General features: G+C 38.8%; 1 long non-coding RNA gene across 1 annotated transcript in view; it reads right to left on the bottom strand.

Annotated features, from left to right (window-relative positions):
- The window catches only part of LOC119248283 (uncharacterized), a 140985-nt gene that overhangs the window by 12948 nt on the left and 111926 nt on the right, over positions 1–16111 (bottom strand). The window contains exons 4-5 of the long non-coding RNA XR_005125894.2: positions 13609–13770; positions 10506–10893 (exon numbers count right to left, since the gene is read on the bottom strand). This is a non-coding gene — a long non-coding RNA (uncharacterized LOC119248283). The remainder of the gene's footprint in view (positions 1–10505; positions 10894–13608; positions 13771–16111) is intronic.

Here is a 16111-nt window from a genome sequence, read left to right as displayed (position 1 = left end):
ATTATGCTTCTAGAGGAGCATGTTGGGCAAGACAGGGTTTAGAGGGAGAAGGTGATTGTAAATGCTGAGGGATTCTTTGTTTTGCACATATGCTGAGCTCTGAATGTACTAATCCATGACCACTGAATATCTGTTTGGGTTTTTATTCTGAAATCCCCTAGCATGTTCAGAAGGTCTGTGAGCTCAGGTAGCAGGCTGAATAATGATACCCTGAGTGTCCATGCCCTAATCCCTGAAATCTGTGAATATATTAACTCATATATCAGAAAGACCTTTGCAGATGTAACTGAATAACCTATCCCTGCGGAAGTCAGAGGCAGTTGTGACTTATAGAAAGAATTCTGAGATCCCAATACTGTTGACTTTAGAAGTGGAGAAAAGCATCCACAGCAAAAAATAAATAGAAAAATAGCAGTTTCTAGGAGTTGCAAAAGGCTAGCAAACAGATGTCCTTCTACATCATCTGATTTGAAAGAACAGAACTACCTTATTTTAACCTAGTCAGGCCCATGTCATACTCCCAACCTATAGACATGTAAGATAATAAAGCTATGTTATATTGACCAATATGATTGTGGTGATATTTTACCATAGCAATATAAAACTTACACAAATCAGGTTAGAAACGTTAGTTTCCACTCTAACCCCTATCCTGCCCAACATGTTCCTCTAGAGGCATAGTGTTCTATTCACTCCCAAAACAGATAAATCTTATTCCTTGTAACAATGCCAACATTATTGATATAAGCATGTGGGAAATGAAATAGGAAAACAAAAGGACTGATTGCTAATCGGGGTCCAAGGCTCCCTTTTCTGATTATTTTTTCTGTTCCCCAAATATTGGTTAAAACTCATTTGTTCAATTAATAGAGTACAGAGGAACCCTACTTCGGTTGGGAGTAGAAAATACAATTCATGTTCAAGAGGAGGCTTATGTTCAGCTATGGGGTATTAGTTCTCAGAGAAGAAAATGACCTAACAGAAATCAATATTAAGAAGACAGATGACCTACTAGAAAAATGGGTCAATCATATTAAAAGACAGCTCTCAAGTGAGGAAAATTAAATACTTAATAAAGTTGAAAATAATACATCAAGAAAGTTAAAACAAGATAACATCCCATGTGTCTGTTGGGAATCACATTTTGTGAATCTTCTAGCAAATTTTAACTGGAGATTTACTTCATCGACCCCTAGATTTTAGAAGTAAGTCATGTACTGTTTTACATGTAGCTATTCATTTGAGAAATCTTGGTTTGATGCAAGCCTGTGGAGAGAATAATTACCAAGCCAGAGGTATTAATGTCCATGCAAATCAGCTACTCATCATGAAATTAATGTTATCTACTCAGCCCCCTAAGCAGACTTCAACCTGAAGAGCTGAACACTGATTTTTCCTGCTCTCTGCCTATAAAGATCTTTTTCCAGAAAGCCTCTAGAAAAATTTCCTTACCTCTTCAAGTGTCACCTCAAAAATCACTTTCACAGAAGGACTACCACTTATTTAAGATTGTGCTTCCTTCCAAATCTCACAATCCCACTATTCTCTCCTGTTTTGTATTTGCTTGTAGAATTCAAACCACTCATCTCATATATTTTGCTTTGTTTGTTTGCTGTCTTCCTGCTCCCACTAAAAGATTAGCTCTAGAATTTCATTTATTTTGTTCACTGTTATACCTTTGGCAACTAATACAGTTTCTGATACAAAGTCTGTATGTACTCAATGAATATTGAATGAATGAATGCAATCACAAGAGTAAGAAAATCTCTAAGTAGGACAATTCACTATCTTTTTTGCATAGAAAGGAGGTTGGCACTAGATTGTAATATATAATAATTTTTGGTTGAAGAATTAAATTGATAACAGCAAGTTGGGAGAAGTGGTATATGAATGGCATGTTTCTGAACGCATCAAGAGAATAAGGATATCTGTTTTCTCCATAAATGAACACCACACTTTGTGTATTAATAATCCTCTTTCCATGGCCCATGCAGGATTTAAACTTGAACAAAACGAGTGATTATGATAATTTATAGCATTAAACATCAGAAAATAACAAGTTCTCCTCTGATATTTTCCTTTTTATTACAAATATTTTATACTCATGTTTTAATTTTCCTTTAAGATTTATTTTATTTATTTATGCATACAAGAGCTGGGAAGTAGGTGTAGGGGGAGGAGAGAGCAGGTGGGTGAGAGGCTTCACTAGAGACAGAGTGGGGAGCAGAATAGGGAGACCTACTGAAGTTTATTGCTGAGGAGAGCAGCAGGCGAGACAGGAGAGCAGGAGAGCAGGAGAGCAGGAGAGGTCTGTTGTGCCATGTGAGTTAACTCCCAGCATGGGGATCAAACTCCTGCAGCAGCTACAGATAGCTTCATAGTGCTGAGATTTAAACCCTTGTGCCACAAGGGAAGCCCCTGTCTTAATTTTCTTAACAGAAGAAGTAATTAGATTCACATAGTGTATCTGAAATTAAACTAAAGGCAATATATTAATTATGTTTAAAAATCTTGACAGATTACCAAATGGTAACAACTGTATAATTTAGAAAGAGTAGGGCCTCCCCGGTGGCGCAGCGGTTGAGCGCTGGGTTGCGAAGCTGCCCGCTGCCTCTGCAGCGCCGGTTCGATCCCCGGCTGCTCCCCGGCCACCGGAGGAGGGTCCCACATGGCGCGCAGACCTCTCCTGCCGCCCGCTGCTCCCCTCAGCAGTGTACTTCGGTCCTTCTGCCTGCTCTGCTCCCCGCTCTGGCTCTGGTGAATTCTCTCACCCTCCCGCGCTTCTGACTGCACCCAGTGCTTGTATAAATAAATAAATCTTTTTAAAAAAAAAAACAAAAAACGTTTAAAAAAAAAAAAAAATTTAGAAAGAGTAGCTTCTATTCCAAATGGACAAGAGTTCATATGGGAAAGAAGAGGAAATAGATGTGAGAATTCATATCTAGCCCATTCAAATGTCACCAACAACTCAAATCCCACACTATAATTTCTAAAATATTAAATGAGACTTTACAGGCCACCCTTTTAAAGTTACTGTTACCAGAACATTACAGGACCTTTCTGCAAAAAAATAAACAAAATAACTTTTTATTATTGTGAAATATATCAGATATTACTTACTCGAAAAGTTATTCTTAATGAGCTGTTATCAAATTCAAGTGAATTAGATGCTATCAAATGCTGCAAGACTGCTAAACTATGCAAATCTTGTTAAACAATAAAGAATTATGTTTTCTGGTATTGTCATTCATTCAGACTAAATAACAGAAACCTGTGGAAGAATTGCCTATTATAGAAGACAGCATTGAAATTAAAATAATCGAAACTTGCTATTAGCAATCCATCCAGATTCCACTCTGGTAGAAATAGTCATTACATTGTGATAAAATTATTCTAATTATAATTTTTATTAAATTCTATTCAGAATACTTTAACAAAGATAATACAACTAGAATTGAGTTGCACAGTGTCAGAACAGTGATAAATATATAAACCATGTCAGATAAAAATGGTTGAAGTTGCAACCAGAATATCCTTGGAAAAGGAAATACTCATGAGAACAGGTCATAAATCTGAACTTGTTCTAGTTGCAAGAAGAAATTGATTTATTTTTCTGTATAATTCCAAAGGACAAAATTAACTCCAATGGAATACAATCATCAAGAGATTTACTTTTGTTTCAACAATAGAAATTCTATATAAAATTATACAGTTTGGTCTGGAATAATTTCACAGGTGATCAATATTTCAACTTCTAGTAGTTTCAACCTCTTCACTGAAAAGGCATTCTTGCTTTGCAGGAGAGTATTTAGATTACTTTTCTGGGTTCCTGCAAATCATTGAGAAACTTCATAAAACACAAGTGAGAGAGTACAACTGGTCACAGTTTAACCATGAAGAATACATATTTTCATATGAAAGCAGTTAGTAAGATTAGAAATTTTAGTTGTTTTGAAAGAATGCATAGACTGAATCATTTTTAGGTAGAATCATTCTAGCCTGGGCTATAATTTTTAGCCCAGTCATTTCAATTGGTAAATTTTAGCAATTATTGTAGGAAAGTCCTACAAAAATTTAGAAAGACATATTAAATAATATGATTTCTGTCCATACCATTTCTTGTAAAAAAGCACCATTAAATTAATAAATGGATAAAAGAATCTGTTTATTACCCATTCAGAAATTTTACTTCAAACAATTTAAATCATAATTTCTCAATAAAAAATCTATTACTGATATTTTCTTTAATATGACTCTTGTTTATTTAAGAAATGAAAATAACTCTTCCTTAGAGTAACCGTAAGACAAACGCAGGTGACTTGAAAGATTCCTAAATTAAATTTCATGAAAAGTGAACTACCTAGAAGAAAGGCATATACTTTTAGATAGTGAAGTAGATTCTATTCTTTGGAATAATAAAGGATGTACATATTCTTTACTGAATCATAAAAATAAAAGGTGAGCTTTATGAGTTGATCATTTACATGGATTGACTTAATTATTTTGAACAAGTCATATGAAAGAAATAATTGTTGGAGAATAAACAGTTGTCTGTATATTCAGAACAAGGGCTAGCAACAAAAGAAGAAAATTGAAGTTGTATGCTAAATGACACACTAAATCAATTTGTGAATACCAAAATAACAATTTTAAAACTAAGAACCTGTTGAAAGAAACAAAACATATTCCATTTCAGCTGCAGAAAATTATTCTTAACACTTTTCTTAGGATGACTGTCAAAATTATTTAAATAGTTTATATTGGAAATTGTTAGAATATTTGGCCTGAAAAAAGTTACCTTTTAAAATCAGGTATTTTGTCAGCACTGATTATTATATAAGTCACAAATTACCTTTTACAAATTAGAATGAATATTCAGGAATAAATTAAAAGACAATATTGATATTAACATATTTTGAATAAAAAAATTTATATTGGAGGTTGACCAATGTTTTGAGGATTCCTATGATAATCTAACTTATATCTGGCCCACGGCCAGTTAATGTATTTTTAGGATACATTTGACAGATGTTACTCAAGTCAGCCTAAAGTAGGAAAGGAAGGTTAAAAAGTTAGGGGTGTTTTTGAACTACAAGAATGGAAGTACAGCAGGGATGTCACAAGACACCTGCAATTGGACAGCCATCAAGAACAAATATAAAAGCCCCCATAACTGACTTCCAGCTTACAACTGCATTAGCAATAATTCCCATAATGTCTCTAAAATATACTGATTAATTCTTCAGGCATTTTAAATACTTCTGTTTAATAATCTCCTGTCTACTTTGCTCCAATGATCCTGCCCATTAGCTTCATTGGTATGCTTAAAGTGGTTTGTGTTGTTTCTCTAACCTTTTTATCTTCCTTGTATTTAACTTTTGCAAGTACATAATGCAATTGTTATGTAAATTGATAAAGTAAACTAGCATATAGCAAGAAAGGGTTTTTCTATGAAATTTAATTTCAATGCTTTGGAAATGCTTGACAGAGATGCATTACAATCTTGTGTTAAATTAAATGAGTGTAAAACCACAAAGGATGGGAGGAAAAAAAAAATTTGGAGTGACCAAAAAAACTATTTATTTATAAAATATAAGGCCACCGGCAACCCAGTGAGGCCTCTCCCTGGCCTCCTGGGGGTAAACATTTGAGGAAAGGCAAAGACTCCAGCTCTCGATCTGGGCCTTCCAGTAGCAGCACTGCTGGACACCCAGGAGCAGTTCTTACAGCTTCTGTTCTTCAAAGGGGCCCCCACCTACCAAGCACCAAATAAAGGGCCCACCACATAACAAGCCCCCAGTTCACCTGAATTAAGATGGCTCCAAGCTATCGGTCTTTGACCCAGGGGCATGCCAGCACCTCAACATAGGGAGACATGAGGGAGACTATTCTATGAACTGCCCCAAGCTCCAGCCAGGCCCCCTCCCCTGGACACCAGCCACTACCTTTCTGGAGCCCACCAACAAGAGTCATAAATAGGACCTCCTCAGGCCACATCCCTGGGAGGACAACTCTGAGGACAGATGGTTCTGGGGTTGGGGCACTGGATAAGTTGGCCATGTGCTGGGCCTGGTACCTGGTGTTCTAACGATATTTCAATGGCAGATGGTGGGGGTACCAGGTCCCAGGAGCTCACGATGGCCCGAGGAGCGAGTCCCAGGACAGATGTTCTACAGGTGGACAGTGGGGACACCAGGTCCCACACGCAGCTTCCAGTGGCGTAAGCGGTATGCACTGGGCCTGGTGTCATGGCCGTGGCTGGTGGTACAGCTTATGAGCTGGGTGTCTGTGTGGGTGCTGGCAGCAGCCACACCTGGTCTTTACCTCACCAGGAGCTCAAGCTCCTGGGATCTGGTTCTAACAGAGGTGCTGGTTGGGGAGGCTCAGCAAGGCCTGGCCACAGCCCCATGTGGTGGGTGGTGTTTCTGTTCAGGTGCTGGACTTGGTTTCCCAGGCCTGGATGACTGTCCTTGGGAAACCCAGGGACCTGTCTTCAGTGTTTCAGGCCTGAGAGCACAGTGGCTTGTGCCACAGTGGACTGGGGGCCACTACCATTCTTCTTACCCGGCCAACGGCCCTCTGACCATGGAACCAGGTAAGCAACCAGTTTGGCCAGGGTCCCTGAGACACCTAGAAGGTCACTAGACACCTGCAGTCTTCTAGTGTGGGTGCGGAGACTCAAGGAGGCCACAGAGATGGTCAAAGATGTGTGCCAGCATGAAGGTCGAGAGGAGGGTTTGGGCCTGTGGCCAGGGACAGGCCGAGTGGTCTAGGACAGGCTGAATGGGCCTAGAGGCCGAGGCAGAGTTGGACGCCATAGTACAGGGCAAGGCAAATAGCACCTGCTCCAAGAGAGCTATCACTCCAAAGTGAGGAGTAGGCCCAGTGACCGGCTTTATACACCTTCCAAATGGAACTCTTGTGAGTCACAATGCCTCCTCTGACATCACCCTCACAAGCCAGCCAATTATAAGGCCCATCTCACCTGGGTCTTGCTGGTGCAACCAATCAGTAGGCAGTTCGGCCAGCCAACACCACACAGCTCTCACGTAGCATTCCCAACTGCTCTGCCAGGCCAACCAGCCCCTACAGCGTGAACCCATGGTCAGGTGGGTCCTTACCCCTGGCATCCAGGCTCCCACTGGGGCTGTGACCTGCCCAAACAGGGTAGCCCCACTCTGGACGTCCAGGACCTCATGGACATGTGACCAGGCAGGGGACTTGCTTTTTGTCAAGTGGTGCCCCCCTCTTTGTCTCATCCCCCCACCTATGCTTGGCCCAGCGGTTTCCATGCTGACCTTGGGTGCTGAGTGGGCCTATTATTTTTTTATTTATTATTTATTTATTTTAATTTTTATATCCCCCATACAATTGCACCTCCCTTGTTTTGACCCCAATCCCTCCTTCCCCCCACCCATAGTGTGTCTCTGGTTTATAGGTGTTTGTTGATTTTGATTTTTTCTTTCTTATATTCTTTTTCCTGATCCCTTATTTAGGTTTTCTAGATTCCTGCTATGAGTGAGACCATCCAGTATTTTTCTTTATCTTTCTGGCTTATTTCGCTGAATATGATCCCTCCCAGCTCCATCCATGTTGCTGCAAATTGCATGTGTTTATCATTTTTGAATGCTGAGTAATATTCCATTGTGTATATGTACCACATCTTCTTGATCCAGTCATCTATTTTTGGGCATTTGGGTTGTTTCCAAAGCTTAGCTATTGTAAATTGTGCTGCTATAAACATAGGGGTGCAGGTGCTCTTTGGAATAAATGTTTCTGTGTCCTTTGGGTAAATACCTAGGAGTGGAATTGCTGGATCATATGGAAGCTCTATGTTTAGTAGGTCAAGAAATCTCCACTCAGCTCTCCATAGTGGCTGGACCAGTTTGCACTCCCACCAGCAGTGCAGGAGAGTTCCTTTTTCTCCACATCCTTGCCAACATTTGTTGTTGCTAGTTTTTTTAATATGTGCCATTCTCATTGGTGTAAGATGGTATCTCATTGTAGTTTTGATTTGCATTTCCCTGATTGCAAGTGACATTGAACATTTTTCCATATGCCTGTTGGCCATTTGCAATTCCTCTCTAGAGAAGTTTCTTTTTAGCTCTTCTGCCCATTTTTTGACTGGATTATTTTCTTTGTTTTTGTTGAGTCTCATCAGCTCTTTGTAGATTTTTGTGATCAGTTCTTTATCATTAGTGTTGTGTGCAAAAATGTTCTCCCAGTTGGTGGGGTTTCTCTTTGTTTTTGTTATTGTCTCTTTTGCTGTGCAGAAGCTCTTTAATTTGATGTAGTCCCAGCTGTTTATCTTTGCCTTCACTATCACTGCTTTGGGTCATATGTCTGTAAAGATGTCTTTGAGGTGCATGTCATGTAGTGTTTCGCCTTTATTTCCTTCTATTGATTTTATGGTTTCAGGTCTTATGTCTAGTACTTTAATCCATTTTGAGTTGGTTTTTAGGCATGGTGTGAGGTAGTAGTCAAGTTTCATTCTTTTGCATGTAGCAACCCAGTTTTCCCAGCATCATTTACTGAACAAACTTTCTTTGCTCCAGTGCGTATTCTTTGTTCCTTTGTCAAAGATTAGTTGACCATAAATCTGTGGGCTATTTCTGGGTTTTCTATTCAGTTCCATTGGTCCATGTGTCTGTTCTTCTTCCAATACCATGCAGTTTTGATTGTTATGGCTTTGTAGTATAGTTTCTTTGAGTTCTTTCTTGTTTTTTTGATGTGAGCCTGTATTGCTATATATTTTCCTCTTCTTCCTGCTTTTGCTGCATCCCATGCATTCTGGAAAGTGGTGTCCTCCTTGTCATTCAATTCAAAGTATTTTTTAATTTCTTCTTTGATCTCATTAGTCCAGTAGTCTTCCAGTAGTGTGGATTTCAATCTCCATGAAGTGGGATGGTTTTCTTTTTATGATTTATTTCTAGCTTGATGCCTTTATGATCGGAGAAGATAGTTGGAATTATTTTGATTTTCATGTGTCTGTTGATGTTTGTCTTGTGGCCCAGTATGTGATTGATTCTGGAGAATGATCCATGCACACTTGAGAAAAATGTGTACTCGGATTTTTTTGGGTGCAGTGTCCTATACATGTCTGTTAAGTCCATGAGTTCTATGTCTTTATTTAGGGCTCTAGTGTCTTTGTTTATTTTTTGTCTCATTTATCTGTCCATTGGTGAGAGTGGGATGTTGAAGTCTCCTGCTATATATGTATTTTCTTTAATATCTGTTTTCAGAGCTGATAATTGTCTAATATATTTTGGTGCCCCTTCATTTGGTGAGTATATGTTGATGAGTATTATATCTTCTTGATGTATTGTTCCCTTGATCATAATGTAGTGTCCATCTATGTCTCTTATTACATTTTTTAATTTGAAGTCTATTTCATCTGATATAAGTATGGCTGTTCCTGCCTTCTTTTTGGTCCATTTGCTTGTAGGATTGTTTTCCAACCTTTTACTTTCAGTCTGTGTTTATCTTTTGTGGTTAAGCGTGTTTCCTGGAGACAGCAGAAGGTTGGATTTTGGTTTTTAATCCAGCCTGCTACTCTGTGTCTTTTTATTGATGAGTTTAATCCATTTACATTTAGGGTTAATACTGATATGTTGGCATCTGTGTTTGCCATTTTGTTTGTCTTTTTTTGTGATTTTATTCCTTGCTTTATTCTGTTCTTGTTCATTCCTCTGTTGGTTTTGGCTTTAGGACTTCTTGTAGAATTTTTTAGAGTGAGGGCTTAGTTGTAATGAATTTCTGGAGTTTCTATTTGTCTGAGAAGGTCCATATTTTTTCTTTGTAGAAGAAGGAGAGCTTTTCAGGTTAAAGTATTCTTGGTTGGCATTTGCTGTCTTGAAGTTTGCTAAATGTTACTCCATTCTCTTCTGTGCAGTGCCTGCTACTGTGGCACATCCCACACCCTGGATCCTGTGCCTGGCTCTCAGTTCCAGGATGGAGTATTGCTCCATGCCTTATTTCCCTCCTTACCCCTGTTTGCGTGGCCCACCCTCTCTCAGAGCCTGAGAATGTTTTTGGGGGTACCTGGTTTCCAACTATAAGGTGTTGGTGATTTTTTCTGGTCGCTAGGTGGCGCCAGAGATCTTTCCTAGTGTCCTTCCAGAACTATTTTTTTACCCTGCAGGTTCGGGGAACAGAGTGGGAGTGGCGTGGAGTGCCTCAACGGTATGGGATTGCTGTGTCTGCCCTGTGCCCCACCGTCCTGGGGATCCCATGCCCTGAATTTCATGCCCCGGGTCTCAGCTCCAAAGCCCTCAGATCCAGGACATGGGCTGTAGCCCAGTTCAGTGTCCACAGAAATGGCGCCTTTTGCACTCCACTCCCGTGTCTGGGCGCCTGGTTTCTGATTACTCAGTGAGGGACATTCACCTCAATGAGGGCCCCCGCACATCTCCCCGCAAGCCTAGGTTACAGGAGCGGGGACCTGGGCAGCCATGATCTGCATATGCTTTTCAAGCGTATAGCTTTTCTTTTCTGCACAAGCTTACCAGCTGGCCTTGGGCTATTTGTAGGTCTCCTTGGAGTCTGTTTTTCTCTAATGGCACCTGGAACTGTTTGCTCACCTCCGCAGCGATTCCAGCATGGTTCTCCACAGTTCCAGTTCACAGGGTGTGGTGCCTGAAATATTTCCTTTCCACTCACAGTCCTGCTTGATCAGCAGTTTGTTCTTGTTTGTTGTTTTAGGTTTGTTTTTTTTTTCCTCCTTTCTGTTGGTCGGAGAGTGCTGACTTTGTGGGTGGGGGAGGGTAGCCAGGTTCTGAGCTGTCCTCCCTTCTAGTCCTCTCTTACGGCAACTTTCTTCTTTGGGCAGTTTGCCAGAGTTGCCCTTTTGTCTTCCATGTCCCAGTTCTCTCAGGGACCTGCTGCTTTTCCTCCCTATTCAGGAAAATTATTTTTAAAAAAGTCAATATTCTTCACTCAGTATGCCTCACAAAGGTATTTAAGTGCTTGCTTCATTAAAAACCATTAAAACTAGAAATTACAAATAATACATTATGTATTTAGTTTATGCAAAAAACATCACAATAAACTCCAATGAGAAGACCTGTATTTTTCTGTATTTCCAGAAAAGGTTTTGGTGTTCTATGAAAAGATTTTGGGAATAAATATACATTTACATTAAGAAAAATTAGAATCTTTACAGTGAGTATGGATTCCTTGTTAATGATTCTTTGTTAATGATTACCTTATCCAGAGTTTCAGTTACTAATCTCTATCTTATAAAATAAAAGAACTTCCTTCTACCATGCTAGGGCTCTTCATCAGTGGGGGATGAAATGATCACTTGATCCTTCTTGGATTTTGTGCATCTCACTATTAACCTGTGCTTGGAATGACCTAAATTTCTTTGGGCACAAGATAAAAATAAACAATATTTTAATTCTTTGACTCACTATGCAGGCTTTTTCTTTTTCTTATCTTTTTCATGAAGCCTTAGGGAAGCAACATATATATTTTTTTCATTCTCAGATAATAAAGTCCTTTAGGCACTCTCATTACCAAGAAAAGTCTCACTTCAATAGTAAATGCTCAATATCATAATTATATGTCTATAATTTCACCTAATTCAAAACATGTTTCTTATCCATTTCAGGAGTGTATTCTCCCACTTATTTCCTATCTCTGTTGTTAACTATTTAGGGAAAGGGCTGTATTTTTTTTCTTCTTCATATTCTCCAGAACTGAAGTAATGCCCATTCATGCATGTTCAACTCGTAATTTCTATGGGATTAACATGTGATTTCCCAGGAAATGGTATTTCTCTGAGAGTAAAAGATTTTTTTAAAGATTTATTTATTTATACATACAAGAACTGGGGTGTAAGCCAGAGGTATAGGGGGTGAGAGGATTCACCAGAGAGAGTGCAGAGCAGAACAGGAAGAGCCACTGAAATCCACTTTTGAGGGGAGCAGCGGGCAAGGCAGGAGAGATCTGCTGCACCATGTGGGTTGCTCTCTGGCAGGTTGGCCAGGATCAAACTAGTGCTGCAGTGGCTAGCAATAGGTTGATAGCATCGTCTTTAATCCCTGCACCACCAGGGAGGTCCTGAGAGTAAAAGATTTTACCTGTAAGTGAGGATGAAAACCATCACAAATACTCTCAATCCTAACTTCCATTTGCTTTCTCTCCTTTCTCTTTGTTGTACAACACATCCATTCACCACCTCTACCAATACCACCACCTCTAACAACAGCAAACCACCCGCACCGGTTCGATCCCCGGCTGCTCCCCGGCCACTGGAGGAGGGTCCCACATGGCATGCAGACCTCTCCTGCCGCCTGCTGCTCCCCTCAGTAGTGTACTTCGGTCCTTCTGCCTGCTTTGCTCCCTGCTCTGACTCTGGTGAATTCTCTCACCCTCCCGCGCTTCTGACTGTACCCAGTGCATGTACAAACAAACAAACAAACAAACAATAAATAAATAAATAAAAATACATGCCTCTTTAAAAAAAAAAAAATAAAATAAAGTACTTTGGTCACATAATTTCTATCAAGCCTGATTATTTTACAGGTAAATAATTGACCAAAGGATTTTTCCTTCATAAAATGCCAGAAGCCCTAAAGAGACTAATTTATTTGAGCTTGATAAAGTCATAGCTACTCAGTTTTTGAATTTGCAGATTCAGAAATTTAAATTCACAAATTTAACTACAGTGATTCTATTTTCAATGATCTACTAAAGCCTGCCATCTTGGCTTCCTCATTCAAAACAATGATCTAAATGAATGTTAATTAGCATTGATTAGTCATCAGTGGGAAATTTGTTTGACTTCAGAACTAGGCTCTGCCCAGAGTTCCTTAAGAAGGATGTCAGTTCAGGAGACCAGTAAAAGATTGATGGCACTGTAGAATATCCATTCACTTATTCACTCATTATTTAATTAAAAATTATGAGGTCAATAAATATTTATCAAGCCAAGCATATATGAATAATCAATTCTGGTTTTAAAAGCAGAAATATAGGTTTAGGGAAAAAAAAACACCCAACTTTTTTCTCCAAGCCTATAAACATGCTTCTGTGGTTCATAACTGAGAAGTCATACATTCTATTAGATATAAATATAGTGCTAAAGGTGTAACTACAAATCACTTGTTCAAATGTCTCATTAGAGGTCTCTTAACAGCATCATTCTGTGAAAGCTTTATAAACAATGCCTAAGCAGTTTTTTGTTTTCCAGAATGATGAAAATATATAGCCATGATGATCTGAATAAATTTTATCACCCCAGTAACAATGTCTGGCTAACTTCTTTCTCACTTCAAAGCAAAAAACAAAAAAACAAAAAAAACAAAAAAACTGATTTTACATGCTTTAGTGGGCACAGACAATGGAAATCACCCCAGCATACTTATATTTACCAATATTAAATAACACAAATCAGCAATGTCTTCTCCTGTAGATTAAAAAGAAGCACAGGCTGCAGGGTTTCCACTGCTTACAGTAAGAGTTTAATATTTACAGCAGCTTAAGCAAAGGTTCATATGAACAAGAGAATTTAAAGAAATTCAAAGAGAGTTTACATTTTGTCAAAAATTTTACAGACATTTTTGTGATACTTAAGTGAAAAATAATTCAATAAATAATTCTCACCTTAAGAGAGGTCTTGGTGGATTGCAACAAACTACTTGACTAATTTTGTTTAGATGAATACTGCTGGAATAAACTGCACTCACAAGTACAGCTTCTTAACATTGGATTTGTGGTAGGGAGAAAAGGTACACGCAACAAGGATGAAGAACAGGGCATTTCAGTCTGAAAAAAGGAAAGGCACGGTTTGCTCTCTGCAGATAAACCACTTCTCACAAGATTTTCTGTCCAGTCTCACTCCATCTACTACACAACAATCAAGTGTCAACTTGTGCTCAGTGAGGAGTCACTCACATAGTTTACCCTTTATTAGTGACAGGAAAGAGCTATGGCTGCTATCCTCAAGAATTTGACCTAACAGTCTACCAAAAGGAATGAGAACTTTGGACCCACTACCATATATGTGGCCTAAACATTAAGCCCCTGGCCTTTTTCTCTTAGCTCATTTTGATGAAAAATTGTACTCCTAATCATTGGTAGATTGTGTCATATGGATCCTGCAAGCTTATAAGAAGACTTGCTGGTTTTTTTGCAAAATTTATACTTGACAGGGATTTGAGCTAAAAGCAAGATAAAAGAAGACAATTTTGCAAAAGAAGCCACTGAAATAAAACTGTATTTAATTTGTCATGAATGGAAGATAAATAAAAGTGTTTTCTATTCCTGAATTTCAACTATAAATAAAACTCAATGCATTTATTTTCTCTTTTCCACTGATTTTAGCTAAAGGCAAGGAAAAAAGACAATTTTGTAAAAGAAGCTGTTGAAATAAAAAATGTATTTAATTTATCATGTGTAGATTAATAGAAGTGTTTTCTATTCCTGAATTTCAGCTACAAATAAAATTCAATGTATTTCTTTTATCTTTTTTACCCATCCACAAAGAAACAAACTACATAAAAGGTTATTTATACTCTTCTGTTCATTTGATTTACCAGTATGCTAATTAATTAGAAATCTTTGTTCTTATTTTCTCTAACTGAGTCTGATCTAGGAATGGCATAAATTCTAAAGTTAAGAAATGAAATTATAAAACAAGAACTTACATAATTATTCAGTCATATTTTCCTCTATGCTTATAAAAGAGTTAGCTATAATACTCAAGCATCCTAATTATTTTTATTTCTTCATTTAATGTAAATTTAAAGTTTTTTGCAGAATGATCTAGATAATTATATATTATTATACATTAATCACTCATCTGTTCAGTATTGTTAGATATTATTCTGATAAAATACTAGAAAATATTCTCATTCTCTCTTTAACCAAAGATAGAAACATTAAATGTTCAGTATTCTAGTTAATTATTATGTGAAAGAGTTGTTCAGATAGTAGTTTCTTATTCTAGGAGATTGAGACAATTAAAAATTCATGTGTAACTGCAAACAATATAAGACATTTTCAAACTTGGAATTTGGAAAAAAAGAATACCTATAAGGTCTGTGTGGATAGAATGGACTTTAACCAATAGTTTCAGAATACAGCAAAGAAAAGCAACTAAACTGTAAGGTGCTGTGATCACAGTAGTATCTAAAATAACAGCCCAGTCTATGCAGTCACAAATAACAGAGGGGATAATGCTAATCAAAATAAGTCAGAAGGAAAAATGACAAAAGCAGGATGATTTTACTTATATGTGGACTATAGAGAAAAAAAGCCAAGGGTCAGGCAAAATAAAACCAGTAACAAACCCTAGAAATCTGACTGTATAATGGAAGCTGCCAAAGGGGCTGGGGAAGTATGATGAGAAAAGTAGGGAAGGGGTGCCTTGGACTATGGTAGAGGACTATGGGTGCCTTGGTGGTGTGTGTGGTGTGGTAGCATACATCCAAATGGTGTGGTCCTGGGCCTCTCTGGTGGCGCAGGTGGTTGAGTTCAGTGCTGTGAAGCTGTCGGCAGCCTCTACAGTGCCAGTTTGATCCCTGCCGGCCTCGAAGCAACCCACATGGCGAGCAGACCTCTTCTGTCTCACCTGCTGCTCCCCTCAGCAGTCTATTTCAGTCGATCTGCCTGTTCTGCTCCCCACTCTATCTCTGGTGAATCCTCTCACCCCACAACTTTGGCCTGCACCCCAGTTCTTGTATGCATAAATACATAAATCTTTTTTTTTTTTTTTTTAATAGAGGCATGTTTTTATTTATTTATTTGTTTTGTTTTGTTTTTTTTTGTTTTGTTTATACATGCACTGGGTACAGTCAGAAGCGCGGGAGGGTGAAAGAATTCACCAGAGCCAGAGTAGGGAGCAGACCAGGCAGAAGGACTGAAGTACACTGCTGAGGGGAGCAGCGGGCGGCAGGAGAGGTCTGCGCGCCATGTGGGACCCTCCTCCGGTGGCCGGGGAGCAGCCGGGGATCGAACCGGCGCCACAGAGGCCGCGGGCAGCTTCGCAACCCAGCGCTCTACCGCTGCGCCACCTGGGAGGCCCAAATACATAAATCTTAAAAAAAATTGTTTTACAAGTAAGAGTAGATAAATATCTGTGCTCTCTTGCTAGAACCTCCAAAAA

Source organism: Talpa occidentalis, unplaced genomic scaffold (genome assembly GCF_014898055.3).
Source record: "Talpa occidentalis isolate TD23 unplaced genomic scaffold, MPIMG_talOcc4v2.1 talOcc4.16, whole genome shotgun sequence".
NCBI lineage: Eukaryota > Metazoa > Chordata > Mammalia > Eulipotyphla > Talpidae > Talpa > Talpa occidentalis.
This window is presented reverse-complemented; position numbering and strand designations above follow the sequence as displayed.